The 22,788-nt window shown below is 48.2% G+C and overlaps 1 protein-coding gene across 3 annotated transcripts in view; it reads left to right on the top strand.

The window, feature by feature from the left end:
• The first annotated feature begins 542 nt into the window (after nucleotides 1-542).
• The window catches only part of TMEM150C (transmembrane protein 150C), a 41,427-nt gene continuing 19,181 nt past the window's right edge, over nucleotides 543-22,788 (top strand). The window contains exon 1 of one of the 3 annotated variants that reach the window (XM_075998597.1): nucleotides 543-611. The gene's annotated coding sequence lies outside the window, so the exon portion shown is untranslated. Of the gene's footprint in view, nucleotides 612-1,244; nucleotides 1,296-2,425; nucleotides 3,234-22,788 lie in introns of those variants that run through there. The other 2 variants (XM_075998598.1, XM_075998599.1) reach the window with 2 other exon arrangements.

Genomic DNA, 22,788 nt, shown 5'->3' on the forward strand with positions numbered 1-22,788 from the left:
AAATAAAATATAAATAAAATGTTAAATTAAATAAAAATTAAAAATAAAATAAAAATAAAAAATAAAACAAAATAAAAAATAATATAAAATATATAAAACAAATAAATCAATAAAATATAAATAAAATGTTAAATTAAATAAAAATTAATAATAAAATAAAAATAAAAAATAAAATAACAAAATAAAAAATAAAATGAAATATATAAAATAAATAAATTAAAATAAAAAATAAAATAACATAAAATAAAAAATAAAATAAAATATATAAAATAAATCAATAAAATAAAAATAAAAAATAAAATATAAATAAAATGTTAAATTAAATAAAAATTAAATAAAAATAAAAATGAAATAAAATAATCAAATCAAATAAAAACTAAAATTAAACAAATAAAATAAAATAAGCATAGTGAGACGCTGACGAGAACAGTCCTGTGAGGGGACGCTGGCGAGGCGCCGAGAGGAAGCCGCGAACCGGCGCGGCGCGGGCGTCCCCCGGGGACCGCGGTTCGAGACCCGGGCTGGGAAGCGGCTCCGGGAGCGAGAAGAGCGGCGGCGGCGTGGCTGTCGGCCGCCGGGTGCGGAAGCGCCGGGTGCGGGGCGGCCGGAAGGTCAGTGCCGCGGGTCAGGGGGAATCTGAGCCGCGCGCGGAGGGGCGCGGGCCGTCCTCCCTTGTGTGGGGACGCGGCCGGCGGGGGCTGAGGGGACGCGGCCGGCGGGGGCTGAGGGGACGCGGCCGGCGGGGGCTGAGGGGACGCGGCCGGCGGGGGCTGAGGGGACGCGGCCGGCGGGGACTGCGGGGACGCGGCCGGCGGGGGCTGAGGGGACGCGGCCGGCGGGGGCTGAGGGGACGCGGCCGGCGGGGTCTGAGGGGACGCGGCCGGCGGGATCTGAGGGGACGCGGCCGGCGGGGACTGCGGGGACGCGGCCGGCGGGGGCTGAGGGGACGCGGCCGGCGGGGGCTGCGGGGACGCGGCCGGCGGGGTCTGAGGGGACGCGGCCGGCGGGGGCTGAGGGGACGCGGCCGGCGGGGGCTGAGGGGACGCGGCCGGCGGGGTCAGCGGGGACGCGCCGCCACCCCGCGTCCCCGTGAGCGCGAGGGGCGCGGAGGGGGCGGGGCGGGCACATCCGGGGCCCGCGGGAGCGGCGGAGGCGGCGGCGGCCGCGGCGGGGACCCCCCGGCGGGCGCGGGCGGCAGATCCCACCCCTTCCTGAAGGAAGCGCCGTCCCCGCCGCGGCCGCCGCCGCCTCCGCCGCCACAGCGCCGCCGCCACGGCCCCGCCGCCCCGGAGCAGGTAGGCGCGGCGCCCTCCCCGCTCGGCCCGCGGACGGGGAGTGGCGGGGACCGGGGTGGGCTGGCGGGGACCGGGGTGGGCTGGCGGGGACCTGGCAGGGCTGGCGGGGACCTGGCGGGGCTAACGGGGCTGGCGGGGACCTGGCAGGGAGCAAGGTGGGTTGGTGGGGACCGGGGTGGGCTGGCGGGGACCTGGCAGGGCTGGTGGGGCAGGCGGGGACCAGGCTGGGCTGGCGGGGCTAACGGGGCTGGCGGGGACCGGGGTGTGCTGGTGGGGACCTGGCGGGGAGCAAGGTGGGTTGGTGGGGACCGGGGTGGGCTGGCGGGGACCTGGCAGGGCTGGTGGGGCAGGCGGGGACCAGGCTGGGCTGGCGGGGCTAACGGGGCTGGCGGGGACCGGGGTGGGCTGGCGGGGACAGGGTGGGCTAGCGGGGACAGGCTGGGCTGGCGGGGACCTGACCGGGAGCAAGGTGGGTTGGTGGGGACCGGGGTGGGCTGGCGGGGCTGGCGCGGGTCCCCGTCCCCGTCCCCGGACCGCCCGCCGGAGCGCGCTCCCGCGCGGCCGCCCGTCGTCCCAGCCCGGAGGACGCGAGAGAGGGGCGCCCCCAGGCGGGCCCCCGCCGGCCGCGTGCGGGTCTCCCGCAGCTCCCCGCCCGCCCAGCCCGGCCGCGCTCCGGAGAGGAGGAGGAGGGTGTCGGGCCGGGCGCTGGTGGCCCCCGCAGCGCTCCCTGCCTCGGTGACCCCAGCGGGCGTGCACGCGTCCCCGCTTCCTTACATCATATTTTATTTATTTAATCTTTCCCCACTTCCTTATATTTTATTTATTTTCTTTTATTTAATTTTTTTGTGCTGTGACCTGTGGTCCAAGGCTTTCCCGTTCTAGATTCATGTTCCCTCCCTCTCTGCTCCTCACCCCTTCAACTCTGCTGACCCGGCCTCCTAGAGCACTTTTGTCACTTGGCCGGGCGCGGTGGCTCACGCCTGTCATCCCAGCACTCTGGGAGGCCGGGGCAGGAGGATCGCTCAAGCTCAGGAGTTGAGGCCAGCCTGACTGAGCAAGAGCGAGACCCTGTCTCTACTATAAATAGAGAGAAATTAATTGGCCAATTAAAAATATATAGAAAAAATGAGCCGGGCGTGGTGGCGCATGCCTGTAGTCCCAGCTACTGGGGAGGAGGCTGAGGCAGGAGGATCGCTTGAGCCCAGGAGCTTGAGGTTGCTGTTGCCACGGCACTCACTCTAGCCCGGGCAATCAAGCGAGACTCTGTCTCAAAAAAATTTAAAGAAAGCACTTTTTGTCACGTCCCAGGCATTGATTGCACGGATGCTTCACCGTCAGGTTTATCCCAGCCGGGGTTGGGCCGACTGCGAGAACGGAGCCCTGGTGGCCTGGACGGAAGGAAGCCTGTGTCCCCCCAGTGAGCCCGTTCCGCCCGGCCACATGCCCCCCGTCCTGTGTGGGAGCCAAACAGGCCAATGACACGTTGCAAAACACAAACAGCAGACCGGCTCTTGGATCCGTTAGAGCAGCAAAGCCCAAGCCGGCCGGCGGGGTTGGTCCCTGCTGCTTCTCTTTCTGCCGGAGTTGAAGACAGATTTTCCTAGTGCCTGGCCGTGGCGGCTCCATTCTGGGCTGTCGTTCATCAAAAAGCGATAAGTCGAGCGTAGACGTAGGAACTCCACGGTGGCCGTTAATAACTCGACCTACTTAAAGTTTCCTATTTCCAGGAAAAAAAAAAACCTGTGAGGCCCAATGTGCGTGGTGTTTGCAGATCAGACAAATTTACAGTCTCAGCGCCCACGCATTAAAATCCCAAACTTATTTCTTTAGGTGTGGTAGAGAGACGCCAGGTCTCCAAGATTTTAGCAGTCGACTCCAGCAGTCGTGAACTAGCAACGTGAGTTTAGCCTTCAAGGCGTGAGCACAGGGATTTTAACGGTGTGTCCTTTATTTACACGTTATCGAATACATGTTTTGCAAGGCCCCCCCCCCAGAGTCGGAAGCTCATGAACGGGACATGGCAAATCAAAGGGTCGAGGAGTTTTGCTAACCAGGACGACTCCTCGACAAATGTTATGGCATGGGGCAAACATAGTCAAGTATTTGAAAAATGTGTGTTTATTACAATCTGCCATGTGCTGAGTGCAGTCTGTCTGGAGTATTTAGATCGGCATTAAAACGTCCCCGTGGCGATTGCTTAATACGCGTGTTTCCCACCGGATGTTTTTCACATGTCGCTTTGGTAGGGAGCTAGCTTGCTCTGTGGGGCAATTTTGTGCGTGTGTGTGTGTGTGTGTGCGTGTGTGAACATAATTATGCCTTTTATTTAGCTTTTGTATATGGAACCACCACAGTCCTGTTCACAAGTGACCTTGCAAGGTATTTTGTGCTCACTCCACCTGCTCTGTGACTGTCAAGAGGGAAGGGACTTGGCTTCACGCTGCTGTCTGTCCTCCTGCTTGTTTCGATGGCCCAACCCTCTGCAGTACGGTGGCCAGATTAGCAAGGCGGCCTGGAGCCGGGAGGGAGGGAAACCTTTCTGACCCCCAGCAGTCTGAGCCATCCGGTTTTCACCGTGACCTGGCCCTTTGGGATCAGCTCCGTAACCAATTAAGCAAGACAAACACTGACAAGATAATGCATTACTTGTCAGTCTTCCCCTTCCCGGAGACGAATCTGCAGCACTCAGCGTGATTAGGTTCTTGCAAGGGTCAAACGAGATACGTGCTAAAATTCCCAAAACATGCTACGAAGTCCAAGCGTGACTGAACGTGGGTCTCAGTTCACCAAAAGGGTAGGGCTCCACCCAGGTGTGCCATAAATATTTTCTTGTTCCTAAAGGCAACAACAGAAGTATGTCCCTACTTTAATCTAAACTTCAATTCTTGGGGCTAAGGATGCCAGGCATCCTTATATTTTTTTCATAAGTTGCTCCGAGCACTCTCAAACTAGCTCATCAATTATTGGAACGCTAAGAAGTCATCGCCATCACGGAATTTCATCTGCTGGTACGTTCGGGTCTTGCAAGATAACTTGCGGCGATGGAGAGTCACAATGCAAAGAGATTTTTAGATAGAGCAGTCGGAATGATATTTTGGGATAACAGGAGGATCTTTGGCAGCAGCCTTCAAATTCAGCCCCGCTCTATTCTGAGTCAAACCAGCTCTGGTAGGTAGAGCTCGGAGTTCTTTTACCAAGTGAGAGAAATGAACAGTTTCTTTTTTAGCACCTATAAATAGCCTTTTGTAGATGAGTGCTGCCCAGGAGGACTTTCTGCGCTGATGGGCACGTTCCGTGATCTGTCCAGCGTGATAGCCATGAGCCAATGTGACTAGTGAAACCGAGGGACTGAATTTTAAATTTCATTTAGCTTTAATGAATTTAAAGAGCCACGCAGGGCTAGTGGCTATCGTATTGGACAGTTCAGCTCTAAATTCTCTCCATCCATTTCCTGGGGATAGAGCGACTTGATGGCCATTATCCCTTAATTAGAAGGTGGGAATTGGCATTGATTACTACCGTGTTGCCCCGAAAATGAGACAGGGTCTTATGTTAATTTTTCCTCAAGAAGACACCCCTTCACACAGAAGTAGAAACCTAATGTCATAAAAAAATAAAAATAAAAAAAAGAAGACACCCTAGGACACATTTTCAGGGGATGTGTTATTTTTTTTAAGTGCGGTGCGACCATCAACATTGATTCAAACACAGTGAAGTTGTCGTCTTCTGGAACATCATCCTCACTCTCCAGACCCCGAATCCCATCCTGAATGTCTTGCGACTCTGTTTCCTTTAGAGCCACCGGCCCCGATCTCTCCTGTCGAGCACTAGAGCTCTCACGGGGCGGATGAGAAGGGCTGCTCGTGTTCTTTCCCGCTCCGCGACCACACGCATGGGTTGTGCAGATGTGCTGCGCAGCCACGCCCGTCACTAGGGCTGATTTTCATAGCCACGCCCACCACTGGGACTGATTTTCATAGCCATGCCCACCACTAGGGCTGATTTTCATAGCCACGCCCACCACCAGGGCTGATTTTCATAGCCACGCCCACCACTAGGGCTGATTTTCATGGCCACGCCCATCACTAGGGCTGATTTTCATGGCCACGCCCATCACGAGGGCTGATTTTCATGGCCACGCCCATCACCAGGGCTGATTTTCATAGCCACGCCCATCACTAGGGCTGATTTTTGGGGTAGGGCTTCAAGCCCAGGCTAGAGTGAGTGCCATGGCGTCAGCCTCGCTCACAGCAACCTCAAACTCCTGGCCTCAAGCGATCCTCCTTCCTCAGCCTCCCGAGTTCTGGGACTAACTACAGGCATGCGCCACCATGCCCGGCTAATTTTTTCCCTATATATTAGTTGGCCGATTAATTTCTTTCTATTTACAGTAGAGACGGGGTCTCGCTCTTGCTCAGGCTGGTTTGGAACTCCTGACCTCGAGCAATCCGCCCGCTTCGGCCTGTGGTAGGGCTTCTATTGCGCAAATCAGGTGTCCTCAAACTACGGCCCGTGGGCCACATTCAGGTGTTTTTTGCCCATTTGTCTTTTTACTTAAAAATAAGGTATGTGCAGTATGCATAGGAATTTGTCCATAGTTTTTTTTAAACTATAGTCTGGCCCTCCAACGGTCTGAGGGACAGTGAACTGGCCCCCTGTATAAAAAGTTTGAGGACCCCTGGCGCAAATGGTTAGAAATCCTGCTAGGGCTTATTTTATGGGTAGGTCTTATTTTGGGGAAACACGGTATCACAATTAAGATGTGACTCTGTAATCCTGTTGCCATGAAAAGGCACGTGTGCTGTTATTGTGAAGGAGGTACCTTATGCTCGAGTCCAACTCTGCTCTAGAAACTGTTTCCCTTTTTAATTTCCACATGTCTGCTAGCCCCAAAAAGAAGCATCACCTGGTTGTTTAGATGCTTGGCCGCATATGTTCGTATCCATGAATTTGAGCATCATCTGCTCTTTTATTCATTGTAGATCCACTTGTTTGTATTTATTTATTTATTTATTTTAAGACAGAGTCTCGCTCTGTTGCCCAGGCTAGAGTGAGTGCCGTGGCGTCAGCCTCGCTCACAGCAACCTCCAACTCCTGGGCTCAAGCGATCCTCCTGCCTCAGCCTCCTCCCGAGTAGCTGGGGCTACAGGCATGCGCCACCACGCCCGGCTCATTTTTTCTATATATTTTTAGTTGGCCAATTAATTTCTTTCTATTTATAGTAGAGACGGGGTCTTGCTCTTGCTCAGGCTGGTTTCGAACTCCTGACCTTTGAGCGATCCTCCCGCCTCGGCCTCCCAGAGAGCTAGGATTGATTACAGGCGTGAGCCACCGGGCCGGGCCGGTGTTTCTCTATTTTAATTTCAGTTTATACGTGGCATAAAAATTGATGTGCATATGAAAAGGAGTAGGTTGTCATTTTGTACCCAAAGTTCAATGGCATATGTATGCATATGAAATGAAGACAAGGATTTTCCATTAACTGATTTGCAGGAAGGACACGGTTATGATCAAACAGTGGCACAAGGTGGCCTTTTAAGATCAGGCCACCGAGCACGTGAATGTTCCCTTGCAGAGCCGTAAACATAGCAGTTCAGAAATGTTGCTTTTTGTCAGCTATCTGACGATATTTGTGAAGCCTCTAGCACGGCCCCTGGCTCAGGGTGACTTTTTTTCCTTCTTATTCATAACTGTGTTTGTTTGGGATTGATTGTTCTGGATAATAACCATTCCCCTACGGAGTGTCTATAAGGTTAGGAAAACTCTTTGGAAAGCACACAATTTATTTATTTGAGTCTTAGCGTGACCACAACCATCCCAGAAGGGTTCGACTCCATTCCACTTTTGCTTTTTTGTTTTTTTTGAGACAGAGTCTCACTTTGTTGCCCAGGCTAGAGTGAGTGCCGTGGCGTCAGCCTCGCTCACAGCAACCTCCAACTCCTGGGCTCAAGCGATCCTCCTGCCTCAGCCTCCCGAGTAGCTGGGACTACAGGCATGCGTCACCATGCCCGGCTAATTTTTTTTTCCTATATATATCTTAGTTGGCCAATTAATTTCTTTCTATTTTTTTAGTAGAGACGGGGTCTCGCTCTTGCTCAGGCTGGTTTCGAACTCCTGACCTCGAGCGATCCTCCCACCTCGGCCTCCCAGAGTGCTAGGATTATAGGCATGAGCCACCTCACCTGGTCCGGACCGGATTTTTAATTTTGATTAAATCAAATTTTAGTAGCCTTGCGTGGCTATTGGACAGCACAGTTTTAGACTGAATAGGAAGGTGTGGTTTCCTCTAGTCCAGTTAGCTGTGTGTGGTCTGGCTTCTTAGACTGTGCTTGGGTACAGCAGCCTCCCACTGGGCGGTTCAGACGGACCGCTGACCCTCGCCCACGGCCGGCCTGGGCTGACCCTGGAGTGGCAAAGTTCCCGATGAGCTGCTACCTTGGACAGCAACACAAGCCGGGAGGAAACGGCAGGTGGACCAGCGGGCACAGGTTCCCAGCCCCGGCTACCCAGTAGGATCATCTGGAGAGCTGTAAACATCCAGTTGCACCCCACATTTGTTAAACCCGAATGTCTGCGTGTGGGGCCTGGACATCGAACACGTTGTTTTTTTTTTTTTTTAGTTGGCCAATTAATTTCTTTCTTTTTTTAGTAGACACGGGGTCTCCCTCTTGCTCAGGCTGGTCTCGAACTCCTGACCTGGAGCGATTCTCCCACCTCGGCCTCCCAGAGTGCTGGGATGACAGGCGTGAGCCACCGCGCCCGGCCACCAGGCACGTTCTGTAAGGCTCTCTGTCAACTCTCCATAGGCTGGGTGACGTCACGGGCCGGCAGGGCAGCCCTGTCCTTCCGCGTTGTGTCGGCATCTCAGATGTGCTTACAGGCGGACGGGCAGGGAACCGGAACGGGAAAGCCAGCGGACCCCTCGCTTATTTTATAGGAGAAAACTCTGGCTCATCTTTGGTGTTGAGGACCAAGCTGATTTCCCTCCTGGTTGCCTTAGAAACAGGGCCCACTCGCTCAGGGGGGCCCCAAAGTGTCGATTTGCATGTGACAGGGGTGAGCTTCAGAGAAGGGACAATGGCCGGGCGTGGTGGCTCACGCCTGTCATCCCAGCACTCTGGGAGGCCGAGGCGGGCGGATTGCTCGAGGTCAGGAGTTCGAAACCAGCCTGAGCAAGAGCGAGACCCCGTCTCTACTATAAATAGAAAGAAATTAATTGGCCAACTAATATATATATATATATATGTATATAAATTAGCCGGGCGTGGTGGCGCATGCCTGTAGTCCCAGCTACTTGGGGGGAGGCTGAGGCAGGAGGATCGCTTGACCCCAGGAGTTGGAGGCTGCTGTGAACGAGGCTGATGCTACGGCACTCACTCTAGCCTGGTCAACAGAGTGAGACTCTGTCTCAGAAAAGTGACAATAAAAAAAATAAAAGATAAAAGAGGGGATGACAGTACGACCTGCTAGGGTGGTTGTGAGTCTTAGTTGAGCCCGGCACATAGTAAGCGCCGTATGCATACACACCCGTGGCTAACACAGCACGAGAAAGGGTTTGCAAAGTGCTATCTGCAAAAAGGCAACATTCAGTCCAGATTGTCTCCCACTGGACACAGCGTGAAGTCCTTTTAGTGCTGTGTCTTCTCCTCTCTTAACTAGTGGTCCTTCCCTTCTTTTTCGCTTTTTGTTTTCAGCCCAGCTAGTGCGTCTTTCACTTACATGGCGTTTAATGACGCCGACCGCCGCGACAGGAAGCGAACGGTTCCAGGAAGGCCAGGGCTCGAATCGCCCCGGCCTGGGACTGCTGCTGTCCTCTCTCTAGTTCCACCCCGCTTGCTGTTTAGAAGTCACTCTGCATTTGTCACCGTAGAAGACGTCACAAAAGGAAAGAAAGAAAGAACTCTCTGGCCGGGCGCGGTGGCTCACGCCTGTCATCCCAGCACTCTGGGAGGCCGGGGCGGGAGGATCGCTCGAGGTCAGGAGTTCGAGACCAGCCTGAGCAAGAGCGAGACCCCGTCTCTACTAAAAATAGAAAGAAATTAATTGGCCAACTAAAAATACATAGAAAAAAATGAGCCGGGCGTGGTGGCGCATGCCTGCTGTCCCAGCTACTCGGGAGGAGGCTGAGGCCGGAGGATTGCTTGAGCCCAGGAGTTTGAGGTTGCTGTGAGGGAGGCTGACGCCACGGCACTCACTCTAGCCCAGGTGACACAGTGAGACTCTGTCTCAAAAAAAATAAAAAGAAATAGAAGTTTGGTAAGTATGATTTATTATAAGTTACATAATTCCAAAGCTTCAGAAGTATGTAATTTATAATAAATCATACTTACAAAGTTTCTACTATTCATACTACTATTCATACTATATATATATACTATATATATAACTACTATTCATACTACTATTCATACTATATATATATATAACTACTATTCATACTACTATTCATACTATATATAAATAACTACTATTCATACTACTATTCATACTATATATAAATAACTACTATTCATACTACTCATACTATATATATATAACTACTATTCATACTACTAATCATACTTACTGATCTTCTAAGGTTATTAGATATGAAATGGTCTGATTTCCAATCAAAAGTGTAGTTTATTATATCTCAAACAAGACACAGTATAATTAATAAAATTACGAGCCTAAACTACGGACACAGCTTTGCCGTCTTAACGGGATCTTGTTGATGCAGCAGCAAGGAAGAGTTGCTGGAGAGTTGAGTGGCGATGAAATCGCAAAAGGCGTTTTCCGCAGCTTGTTGAGAATTGAATATTTTTCCTTGCAAGAAGTGGTCCATTACTCTACTCCTAGCTCATTAAAAAAAGAAAAAAAAAAAAAAAAAAAAAAAGAAGTGGTCCAAAGCCTGGAAGAAGTGACAGTCAGTTGGCACAAGGTCTGGTGAATACGGCGGGTGACAGTTTCCAAGTCCAGCCCTTTGTAGGTTCGAGCAGCGTTGTTTGTGCAACATGGCTGAGCGTTGTCTTGCAAGAGGACTGGCCTGTGTCTATCGGCCAGCCTCAGCTGCTTAAGTCGCAAGCGCCCTCGTCATTTTGTCCAGCTGGTTGCAGTCGCCATGGGCTGTGATCGACTGAGCGGGTTTCATGAAGCTGTCGTGGGTGACACCAGCGCTGGACCACCAAACAGCCACCGCTAGCTTTTTATGATGAATATTTGGCTTTGGACCGTGTTCCAGCACTTCATCTTCATCCAGCCACGGTGCTGGACACTCGCGATTGCCAAAAGGAACCCATTTTCCATCGCACGTCACAATACGGTGAAGAAATGGGTCACCTTTATGTCGTGACAGCAAAGGAAGGCAAGCTTCGAGACGATTTCTCTTCTGATGCTCGTCTAATTCATGCGGTGCCCATCCACCCAGCTTCTTTACCAGTTTGCTTCAAACTGGTCCAGTATTGTTGGAATAGTGACGTCAAACCTCGCTGCTAATCCACACGTAGGTTGAGATGGATTCGCTTCCACTACAGCTTTCAGCTCATCATCATCCACCTTGGTCTCAGGTCGCCCACGTGGCTCATTTTCAAGATTAAAATCACCAGAACAGATCTTCTCAAACATTGATGTACTGTGCGTTCATTAGCCCCATCCTTCCCAAACACTTCGTTGATATTTTGAGCTGTCTGTGCAGCGTTGGTTCCACAACGGAACTCGTATTTGAAAATAACACGAATTTTTGACTTATGCACGGTTTCACAAAAAAATTGCTCTAAAAAAATTTTGAAAGATAATCACAAGGCAAGCCATTGGTTTGAAAGAATGAGGATGTACCTTCATCATAAAAATAAAACAAGTGTCAAAGTGAAATATCAGAAAGATCAGCTGTCAAACTTAGTACTTAAGGAAATCGTACATTTCGTGCTTAATAACCTAATAGAATGCACCAAGCACAGGTGATAATTACGTGACTGCATCCTCATAACACATATTTGAGGTAGGAAAGTTAATCTGCTTTTCAAAAATCAATAAATTGGAATGCACTGCGATTAAATAAATTGCCTACAGTCAGACAGCTGGTTAAGAGACACAGTTGGGATTCAAATCAATCTGTCTTGGAGGAATAAATTCAAGAGGATCTATAGTATAATACAACATGGTGACTAGAGCTAGTAACAATGTTATACAATTGTTGTAAGTTAGTATCAATATAACTTGTTACAAGTTAGTAACAATATAACTTACTAGTTAATAACAATATAACTTGTTGCAAGTTAGTAACAATATAACTTGAAAATTGCTGAGAGAGTAGATTTTAAGTTTTCTCATCACAGAAAAATAATAAGTATGTGAGGTAATGCACATATTAATTAGTTTGATTTAGCTATTCCACAGTGTATACATATATATCAAAACATATTGTATACCTTCAATATATAAGATTTTTATTTGTCAATAACAAAACAGCACACAACAACAAATCAACCTATCTTTGTGTCAGTATAAAAATGGGCCTCGTCTCCACAAAAAAAAAAAAATTATTATTTTTTTTTAAATCTTTTGTAGAGGCGAGATCTCCCTATTACCCAGGCTGGTCTTGAACTCCTGGTCTCAAGCGATCCTCCCACCTCAGCCTCCCCGAGTGCTGGGATTGCAGACAAGAGCCACCACTGTCAGGCCGAAAAATGTACTTTAATATGTAAATTAAAAGGTTTCAAATGGCTACTTCTTTTAAATAACTACAGAGGTTTGCAGGGATTCACATTTCCCTAGCGGAAATTAGCCAGGATAAAAAGAAATAACGTGCAAACAATTATAATATTAATGCTCAAAAATAAAGCAAAAGCTTTTTAAGAAAACACCCCTCAGTTTTGAAGCCTCCCAGGTAATAAAACGCGAATTCAAAGAACAGGGTGGAGACACTGAATGACTTATTTTGTGAATCTCCAAATAAAACTAACTTTCTTCAAGATTATTAAGTAGATTTTAAAAAGGGACTGAGATATACGTAGGGGTGTGTTTCAGCAGTTACTCAATCCAGATGGATGTTAGAAACACCATCAAATTCCAAATTAACCTCCTTAAGTTATTCTTTTGAATTCTGTGTTATCTCTAAATTAATTTGGCAAGAGTGGTTTTCTTCACTGTGTTCTGATTTACCCTCCAGGAACATTTATTCAAGTTCCTGTGTCTCTCAGAAGAGTTTTGTGGGGCTTGTTCATGTACATTTCTCATTACAGATAGTGCTTGATATTTTATGGGGTCGATTTTGTTGCTATTGTAAATCTGTTTCCTTTTTTTTTTTTTCCCTGTATAATTAAAAGCTGTTTGGCTTTTCATCTTTTAGCCAACTCTTTATATGAACGCTCATTAATTCCAGTAATATTTTAATCAATTCTCTGGTCGTATTGTTGCAGATAATAATTCCACCTTTGTATTTCTTTTTTTTTTTTTTTAAGTCTTTTTTTTTTTTTTTGAGACAGAGTCTCACTTTGTTGCCCAGGCTAGAGTGAGTGCCGTGGTGTCAGCCTCGCTCACAGCAACCTCAATCTCTGGGGCTCAAGCGATCCTCCTGCCTCAGCCTCCCGAGTAGCTGGGACTACAGGCATGCACCACCATGCCTGGCTAATTTTTTTATATATATATTTTTAGTTGGTCAATTAATTTATTTCTATTTTTGGTAGAGATGGGGGTCTCGCTCAGGCTGGTTTCGAACTCCTGACCTTGAGCAACCCGCCTCGGCCTCCCAAAGTGCTAGGATTACAGGTGTGAGCCACCATGCCCGGCCCCACCTTTGTATTTCTAACAGCTAGACCCATTATTTCTGTCTCTTATCTTGTTGATTGGTTAGAAACTGCCCAAACCGGTGTTAATACTCATGGCAATAGCACTAATTCATTCCAGCTTTGTTTGCTAGGATAGCTCTCCTTTTCACACCGAAGAATGATACTGGCTGATGGTTTGAGAGAGAGATACTCATTACAGAATCCTCCGCTTCCTAGTTTCCCTAGATATTTTGTAAGGCATGAGCACTGAATTTAATCGGATGTCTTTTCAACATCCTTTGGGTTATCCTAAGGCCTCTCTTTGACTCATTACATATTGCAATGTGTTGATAATAATAATCGCTGTGTATTTTCTGGGACAAACTCTCCTAACTCATAGCTTACTTTTCTCCTGGTACAGTTAAACCCACTACACTGACTATTTTGTGTGAGTAGAAATACATATTGCTTACAGGTATTTTCCCACCTTTTAATTTCACAGGAGTTTGGCCTTGTGTGGGCAAACGGATCAATATTTACTTTTGTTGCTGGGGTTTTTTTTGGTTTTTTGTTTGTTTGTTTAGAGACAGGGACTTGCTAGGTTGCTGAGGCTGGTCTCTAACTCCTGGCCTCAAGCAATCCTCCCACCTCAGCCTCCCAACCTGCTGGGATTACAGGCGCGTGAGCCACCATGCCTAGCCTATACACTTCTTCTTTTTTTTTTTTTTCAATGTTTCTTTATTTTTTTGTAATCATTTGTCAACATTTATTTTCTTTTCTATTATTTTTATTTATTTATTTATTTGAGACAGAGTCTCGCTTGATTGCCCAGGCTAGCATGAGTGCCGTGGCATCAGCCTCGCTCACAGCAACCTCAGACTCCTGGGCTCAAGTGATCCTCCTGCCTCAGCCTCCCGAGTAGCTGGGACTACAGGCATGCGCCACCACGCCCGGCTCATTTTTTCTATATATATATAGAAATATATATATATATATATATTAGTTGGCCAATTAATTTCTTCCTATTTTTAGTAAAGACGGGGGTCTCGCTCTTGCTCAGGCTGGTTTCGAACTCCTGACCTCGAGCGATCCTCCCACCTCGGCCTCCCAGAGAGCTAGGATTTCAGGCGTGAGCCACCGGTGCCCGGCCTAACATTTATTTTCTTTAAACTGAGAATGTGAAAGCCTATACACTTCTGTGCTTTATAAATCACCCAGTTTGTGGAATTCTGTCATAGCAGCAGAAAACAGACTAAGACAACCACGTGGCCTCAGACCATTCCAAACACATTCTCCGAACCGATTGAAAAAGGATGCAGCAGTTTTCTAGCGATACAATAATGGACAGAGAAACAATTTTACATCTGTAACTTATGCAGGCGTCTGTCTTGGGACGATTTATTCTGTGCTGTTGATTTCTGTACAAGACTGCATTATTTTTATCACTGATGTTTCTGATAGACTGTATGTGTAAGTGGACCATACATTTCAACGTAACTGTGTTAGGGCAGCCTCCTTCATTGCTCTCGTTCCAGGTGGAGTTGGGGATTTTACGAAACCTCCATAAAGCTGTGGTTTCTAAACTTTAATGTGTATTAGAAATCACCTGGGGAGCATGTTAAGAAGACGAGTTTCTTGAAAGCTTACCCTCCCTCCCTCCTGATTCGGCAAGCTGAGCTCAAGCCCAGAAATCTGCTTGCTAATAATCAGCAACTGAGGGGATTTTTGAGACAGTGTGATCCCTGGACTTCATTTAGAGAAAAACTGCTGTGACTCACCCAGAATTGACAACTTTCTACTGTCCTTTCACTTATTTGGGTTGTCTTTTTTTTTTTTTTTTGAGACAGAGTCTCGCTTTGTCGCCCAGGCTAGAGTGAGTGCCGTGGCGTCAGCCTCGCTCACAGCAACCTCAGACTCCTGGCCTCAAGCGATCCTCCTGCCTCAGCCTCCTCCCGAGTAGCTGGGACTACAGGCATGCGCCACCACGCCCGGCTCATTTTTTCTCTATATATTAGTTGTCCAATTAATTTCTTTCTATTTTTAGCAGAGACGGCGTCTTGCTCTTGCTCAGGCTGGTCTCGAACTCCTGAGCTCAAGCGATCCTCCTGCCTCAGCCTCCCGAGTAGCTGGGACTACAGGCACATGCCACCATGCCTGGCTCATTTTTTTGTATGTAGATATTTTTAGTTGGCCAATTAATTTCTTTCTATTTTTAGTAGAGACGGGGGATCTTGCTCTTGCTCAGGCTGGTCTCGAACTCCTGACCTTGAGCGATCCTCCTGCCTCGGCCTCCCAGAGTGCTGGGATGACAGGCGTGAGCCACAGTGCCCAGCCCTATTTATTTATTTTTTAAGAGACAAGGTCTCACTCTGTCACCCAGGCTGGAGTCCAGTGCCACCATCATAGCTCGAGCCTCAAACTCCTGGGCTCAAGCGATCCTCCTGCCTCAGCCTCCTCAGTAGCTGAGATTACAGGTGCACACCCAACACACTTGGCTGATTTCTAAATTTTTTATAGAGATGGGGACCTTGCTTTGTGCTTAGACTGGTCTTGAACTCCTAGCCTCAAGCAATCCTCCTGCCTTGGCCTCCCGAAGTGCTGGGATTATAGGTGTGAGCCACCACATCTAGCCTCTGGCTGTTTTAGATAGATCTTTTGAAAAATTATGTCAAGGAAACAGCCTTCTATTTCCGGTCTCCTTAAAGTTGCTTTTTAAAAACAATATGGAATGTGCATAGAATCTTTCTCAATACCTTTTAAGTATATATGTGATATTTTCCTTTCTTTAAAAAATGCATATATTAATGAAATTCCTGACCCATCCTCACCCTTCCGAAGTAACTCATATTCAGTTGTGTTGGCTTATTCTTCTTCTTACATATTATAAATTTTATTCCCCAGAATGGCAATTTTCTCACTAACTGTGACAGTTTTAGTTCTAAAACATAGCTTGCCTGGCAGAACTATCCTTGCCCAAACCAAGGTTTCAGGGAGGATTAGGGGCAAGGCACCAACTTAGGTTTGGAATCTGTAGCTAAATTCAGTAATGTGAAAGCTCCAGATGGTCTTTCTAAAACAAACCGGATTTGTTGGTATCGAAACCTGTGCTGATAGGGACCCTTTTTCCGGATTTACATTCTTTCATTGATCAGAGAACATTTCTGTGGCTTTATAATTCATTGGGAGTCTGAATGTGCTTTGGACTTAAAGTCTTCTGTGTGTGTGTGTGTTTTTACACATTTGGCTAAATACTCCTTAAACTGTGGTCCTTTAAAAATATTATCAGATGGCCGGGCGCGGTGGCTCACGCCTGTAATCCTAGCTCTTGGGAGGCCGAGGCGGGCAGATTGCTCAAGGTCAGGAGTTCAAAACCAGCCTGAGCAAGAGCGAGACCCCGTCTCTACCATAAATAGAAAGAAATTAATTGGCCAACTGATATATATATATAAAAAAAAAATTAGCCGGGCATGGTGGCGCATGCCTGTAGTCCCAGCTACTTGGGAGGCTGAGGCAGGAGGATCGCTTGAGCCCAGGAGTTGGAGGTTGCTGTGAGCGAGGCTGACGCCACGGCACTCACTCTAGCCTGGGCAACAAAGCGAGACTCTGTCTCAAAAAAAAAAAAAAATAAATAAAAAAAAAAAAAATATATATATATATATATATATATATATATTATCAGAGTATTCACTGTCGTGTTTTGGGGAGGCTGCCTCAGGAACAATCCACATACTGACATCGTGAAGCCCAAGGAGAACTTTCCAAAGTACCAGTAGATAAAACTACCCAAAAGATGCAAGGACAGTAATAATCGATGTCTTGTTTTTGTTGTTTGCTTAAAGGCATAAACTGTGGGTATTTAAAAAAAAAATTAAAGATCCGGTAAAGAGGCCGGGCGGAGTGGCTCACGCCTGTCATCCTAGCACTCTGGGAGGCCAAGGCAGGAGGATCGCTCGAGGTCAGGAGTTCGAAACCAGCCTGAGCAAGAGCCAGACCCCGTCTCTACTAAAAATAGGAAGAAATTAATTGGTCAACTAAAAATATATATAGAAAAAATGAGCTGGGCGTGGTGGCGCGTGCCTGTAGTCCCAGCTACTTTGGAGGCTGAGGCAGGAGGATCGCTTGAGCCCAGGAGTTGGAGGTTGCTGTGAGCGAGGCTGACGCCACGGCACTCTAGCTGGGACAAGACAGTGAGACTCGATGTGTCTCAAGAAAAACCCACAAAGATCTGGTAAAGGATTGTAAAACTGTCTCCGTTCAAAACTATGAGAGTTGATATCTTTTACTTTTACTCAGAAATAAAATTAGTCTATCGTTTTCTTTTTTTGGAGATATGCTTATCAGTTTTTGGCATCAGAAGTAATCTATCTTCAGAAAAGTTTGGGTAGCTTCCCATATTTTTCCATATTCTAGAATAATTAAGTTAGCATTCAAATTAGCTTTTCCATTTATGACAAGCTATGACGATGCCACTGCACTCCAGCTCGGGTGACAGAGTGAGACCCTGTCTCAAAACAATAAAGTGTTTGGCCGGGCGCGGTGGCTCACGCCTGTCATCCTAGCACCCTGGGAGGCCGAGGTGGGAGGATCGCTCGAGGTCAGGAGTTCGAGACCAGCCTGAGCAAGAGTGAGACCCCGTCTCTACTATAAATAGAAATTAATTGGCCAACTAAAAATATATAGAAAAAATGAGCCGGGCATGGTGGCGCATGCCTGTAGTCCCGGCTACTCGGGAGGCTGAGGCAGGAGGATCGCTTGAGCCCACGAGTCTGAGGTTGCTGTGAGCGAGGCTGATGCCACGGCACTCTAGCCCGGGCAACAGAGGGAGACTCTGTCTCAAAAAAATAAAAAAATAAAGTTTATATATATAAAAACAAACAATATAACAATATAAAGAATAAAACAATATAAACAGTAAAACAATATAAACAAACAATATAACAAACAAAAACCCCCCATATATTTGTTTACATTGTTTTATTGTTTATATTGTTTTATTCTTTATATTGTTATATATATATGGGAGTTTTTTGTTTGTTTGGAGACAGAGTCTCGCTCTGTGTATTTATAGATGTATGTGTGTACATATATACCCCCCCAGTCAGCTCTGCTCCCTCCCTCCCTGCCCTGCAGCTTAGACTCCCACATGGCTGTGCCCCCTGGCCCCTCTCCTAAACGCCAGCCCAGATCACCCCCTGCCTTCCAGATGTCTCCACTTCCGAGACTCAAAGACACCGTGAAAATGGATTAATCCCAGAGGGTGGGAGAAGAGGGCGGAGGAGAGCAGGCAGAAGCAGTGAGGGGTGCGGGAGAACGGGACAGGGCTGTGGGGGCAGAAGTATATTGTGGATGAATTTTTTATGCCTCTCTCCTTTCGCCCCTGCTGCGTTTGGGGTGCTTTGAGGTTCCTTTTCCCCAACTTTCTGTGCCAGAGCTGTGGTTCTCAAAGTGTGGCCCCCAGGCAGGCAGCAGCCGCAGCAGCATTGCCCACCCCCCCTGCTCTGGAACTTGCTAGAAAAAAATGCAAACTCGTGGGCGGGGCACCCCACACCTGCTGAGCCAAAAGTTGGGGTGTAGGGCCAGCAGTGTGTGTGGCAATAGCTGCTGCAGGTGAATCTTTTTTTTTTTTTTTTGAGACAGAGTCTCACTCTGTCACCCGGGCTAGAGTGCCGTGGCGTCAGCCTCGCTCACAGCAACCTCCAACTCCTGGGCTCAAGCCATCCTCCTGCCTCAGCCTCCCGAGTAGCTGGGACTACAGGCATGCGCCACCACGCCCGGCTCATTTTTTCTATATATTTATTAGTTGGCCAATTCATTTCTTTCTATTTTTAATAGAGACAGGGTCTCGCTCTTGCTCAGGCTGGTCCCGAACTCCTGACCTCGAGCAATCCACCCGCCTCGGCCTCCCAGGGTGCTGGGATGACAGGCGTGAGCCACCGGGCCCGGGCTTCTGCAGGTGATTCCGGTGTCCAGGAAAGTTCGAGAAGGCCCTGCTCTTGCAATCGCCCGCTCACTCTTGGTGGCCTCATCTGCAGGGTCTTCCCCGGGCCTCGCAGGTGAAATTAGTGGCTTCCTCTTCCCTGTTCCGGTAGCGCCGTGTTGTTTGCGCCAATTATACACAGCACTTAGGCCGTGACAGCTGGCTCCTTACGAGCCTTCCTCCCCGTAGACGGTGAGGTCTGAGGTTCCGCCCGGTGCCCCGTGCAGAGTCGAGACTGCACTGGCGCCGGTCACTTGCACCTTTCCCGCCTCTGGCTCGTGGCTATGAATAAATGATCGGGGCGAGACCTTACTATCCGCAGGTGAAGTTTTGGCTGGATTCGAGCTTTCAAGCCCTTCCTGTCAGTGTCAGCGGGGGTTCAAAGAGAAGGGCAGAGCTGTCACTGGGTGCACACACGCACACACACATGCACACACACACATGCACACACACACACATGCACACACACATGCACACACACACATGCACACACACATGCACACGCACACACATGCACACACACACATGCACACGCACACACACGTTGGCTGCAAGGATGTGAACTTGCACAGCTGTGGAGCTGGTTAAACACTCCGTGTAGGCCGGGCGTGGTGGCTTACACCTGTCATCCCAGCACTCTGGGAGGCCGAGGCGGGAGGATCGCTCGAGGTCAGGAGTTCGAGACCAGCCTGAGCAAGAGCCAGACCCCATCTCTATGAAAAAATAGAAATAAATTAGCTGGACAACTAATAAATATATAGAAAAAAATTAGCCGGGCGTGGTGCCGCATGCCTGTAGTCCCAGCTACTCGGGAGGAGGCTGAGGCAGGAGGATCGCTGGAGCCCAGGAGTTGGAGGTTGCTGTGAGGTAGGCTGACGCCACGGCACTCTAGCCTGGGCAACACAGTGAAACTCTGTTTCAAAAAAAAAAGAAAGAATTACATCGGGAAGACACCCCAGGAGAGACGAGATCGTGATTCTCAACAGAAGACCCTCAGTTGCCAGCGAGAGGCATAATTACGCTCGCTGTGTCGTCTCTACTGGGGGCAGGATAGATTTTAGAAGGATTATCAGTAAGGATCGAGAGCAAAGCCATCTAAACTTAATTAATTAGAGCATCAGCTAAGCAAGATAATTAATTGAGAGGTTTCTGCAAGTGGTGAGCGTCATAAAGGATCATAAAGTTTGGTAGAATGTGGCAATAATAGTCCCAGAGCTTGGATTCAAGCACTTACTAGCTGCGCGCCCCTGAGCAGGGTATCGAATCTCCGCAGGCTTTTATATCCTCATTTGTAAACTGGCAATGAGAGTGTTCTCTCCCTTGTAGAGTTTCTACCAGAGAGGAATAAGAATCCAGGTAGGCCGGGCGCGGTGGCTCACGCCTGTCATCCTAGCACTCTGGGAGGCCGAGGCGGGAGGATCTCTCGAGGTCAGGAGTTCGAGACCAGCCTGAGCAAGAGCCAGACCCCGTCTCTACTATTAATAGAAATTAATTGGCCAACTAATATATATATAGAAAAAAATCAGCCAGGCATGGTGGCGCATGCCTGTAGTCCCAGCTACTCGGGAGGAGGCTGAGGCAGGAGGATTGCTTGAGCCCAGGAGTCTGAGGTTGCCGTGAGCGAGGCTGACGCCACGGCACTCACTCTAGCCCGGGCAACAGAGTGAGACTCTGTCTCAAAAAAAAAAAGCAAAAAAAGCAAAAACAAACAGAAAACGAATCCAGGTAGAGTACTTGGCAGAGCATCAAGCAATGCTCTATTAACTGTTACCGGTACCTCATCATCACCAGCGTGGTCATTATTGTGTCATTATTGTTATTATTCCCCCAGGCAATGCTTTTCAGGGAGATTGATTCCAAAGGCTAAATAATATTCCTGACCCCTCTAAGCAGCAGCTAGGATCCAGCATCGGTTGCCAGAAGAGATTCACTCTGTTTATTTGTATGCCTCCTTCGGATTCAAATATAGTTTGCCCTCAATCGGACCATGCACACCTGTTCTTTTTCCTTTGCCTGAGAAAATGGGCTTTGTGGTTTGTCTGCACTCCCTTCCCTACCAGGCCATTAGGCAAAGCGCGATGGCAGAGCCCAGGGCGTGATGGCTGGAGCCACAGCCGCCCCGGATGCTCACGAGGTGGGCAGCTGCGTGCATGTGGTCATTTGTCCTCCCTGGAGCTGAGTTTAGGGACTTCCTCTTGTGGGGACTTGGGAAAGCAGACTCATGTCTGTCCACGGTGGAAAGTGTCATTTCATAACTGCAGTCTGAAGCCAGTTGAGCATTTTTCTGCCTAAGAAAAAGGACTGCCTACCTCTTTTATCTTTGTTAAGCAATGAAAAACAAAGAATGGAATGTTATCCTTTAATTAGAGCTATTCTCACCGCTTTCTTAGTCCTGTTTTCATAAATCTTTATCTCTTGTAAATCTTCTGCCTCCCCCTCCTCCCATCTTTAATTAGATTTTTCTGGTTTGTGGCCACTTGAAGTAGAGAAAAATCACTGACCTAGACTTTGGAAACAGTGCCCTTCTGGTTTTATTACTCAATTTTAGCATCGACTGGATCCCCAGAATGCATGTTCATTTACATGCCTCTCTTTTATAACAAAATCTACAGTTCCTGTCGACGCAATAAGTTTTTTTCTCCTTTACCAAGCCCAAGTTGACTATATTCCAAACACATAAATTCCCTCAGTGAAATAAATGAAAAGGTTTCTATTCGTCAAAAGGTCTGTGTGCACCGCGGGCCCTGTCTCAGCTGTGTTTTCGAGGATGAAATGCCTCAAGCATTCTATTTTCATCTTCTACCTCCAAAATATTTCTTCCTTTCTTTTTTTGGGGGATGGGGATGGGACAGAGTCTCACTCTGTTGCCTGGGCTGAAGTGCCGTGGCGTCAGCCTCGCTCACAGCAACCTCCAACTCCTGGGCTCAAGCGATCCTCCTGCCTCAGCCTCCCGAGTAGCTGGGACTACAGGCATGCACCACCACGCCCGGCTAATTTTTTCTGTATATATTTTTAGTTGTCCAGTTAATTTCTTTCTATTTTTAGCAGAGACGGAGTCTCGCTCTTCTTGCTCGGGCTGGTTTCGAACTCCTGACCTGGAGTGATCCTCCCACCTCGGCCTCCCAGAGAGCTAGGATGACAGGCGTGAGCCACCGCGCCCGGCTTCTAAGGGACTATTTGAAGGACTTTTCTCCGTGCTTCTCCCAAGAGAACATTGAAAATCCACGCTACTTTCTCTTTCAGGTTCCTCACCCAATTCCCAAACAGTCACCATTAAGCTGGAATAAATCTGCTGTTCTCCTTTCTTTTCCCGGACCACAAACGGGGTGGGCATCCGTGGTATTAAGACACCCATTTGTAGTGATAATAACAGCGTGCAATGATTGAGTGCTTGCTGTGTAAGCAAGCAGAGAGAGTTTTATGTGTGTGAACTCCCTTCGTCTTCACTGCAGCCCAAGGAAGTCAGTACTGTCGTGATCCACAATTTACAAATGAGAAAACTGAGGCCGGGCGCGGTGGCTCACGCCTGTCATCCCGGCACTCTGGGAGGCCGAGGCGGGAGGATCGTTCGAGGTCAGGAGTTCGAGACCAGCCTGAGCAAGAGCGAGACCCCGTCTCTACTATAAAAATAGAAAGAAATTAATTGGCTAAAACTAAATATATGTGTGTGCGTGTGTATATATATGTTAGCAGGGCGTGGGCGCATGCCTGCAGTCCCAGCTACTCGGGAGGAGGCTGAGGCAGGAGGATCGCTTGAGGCCAGGAGGTGGAG

This window comes from Microcebus murinus, chromosome 29 (assembly GCF_040939455.1).
Source record: "Microcebus murinus isolate Inina chromosome 29, M.murinus_Inina_mat1.0, whole genome shotgun sequence".
NCBI classification, from domain to species: domain Eukaryota; kingdom Metazoa; phylum Chordata; class Mammalia; order Primates; family Cheirogaleidae; genus Microcebus; species Microcebus murinus.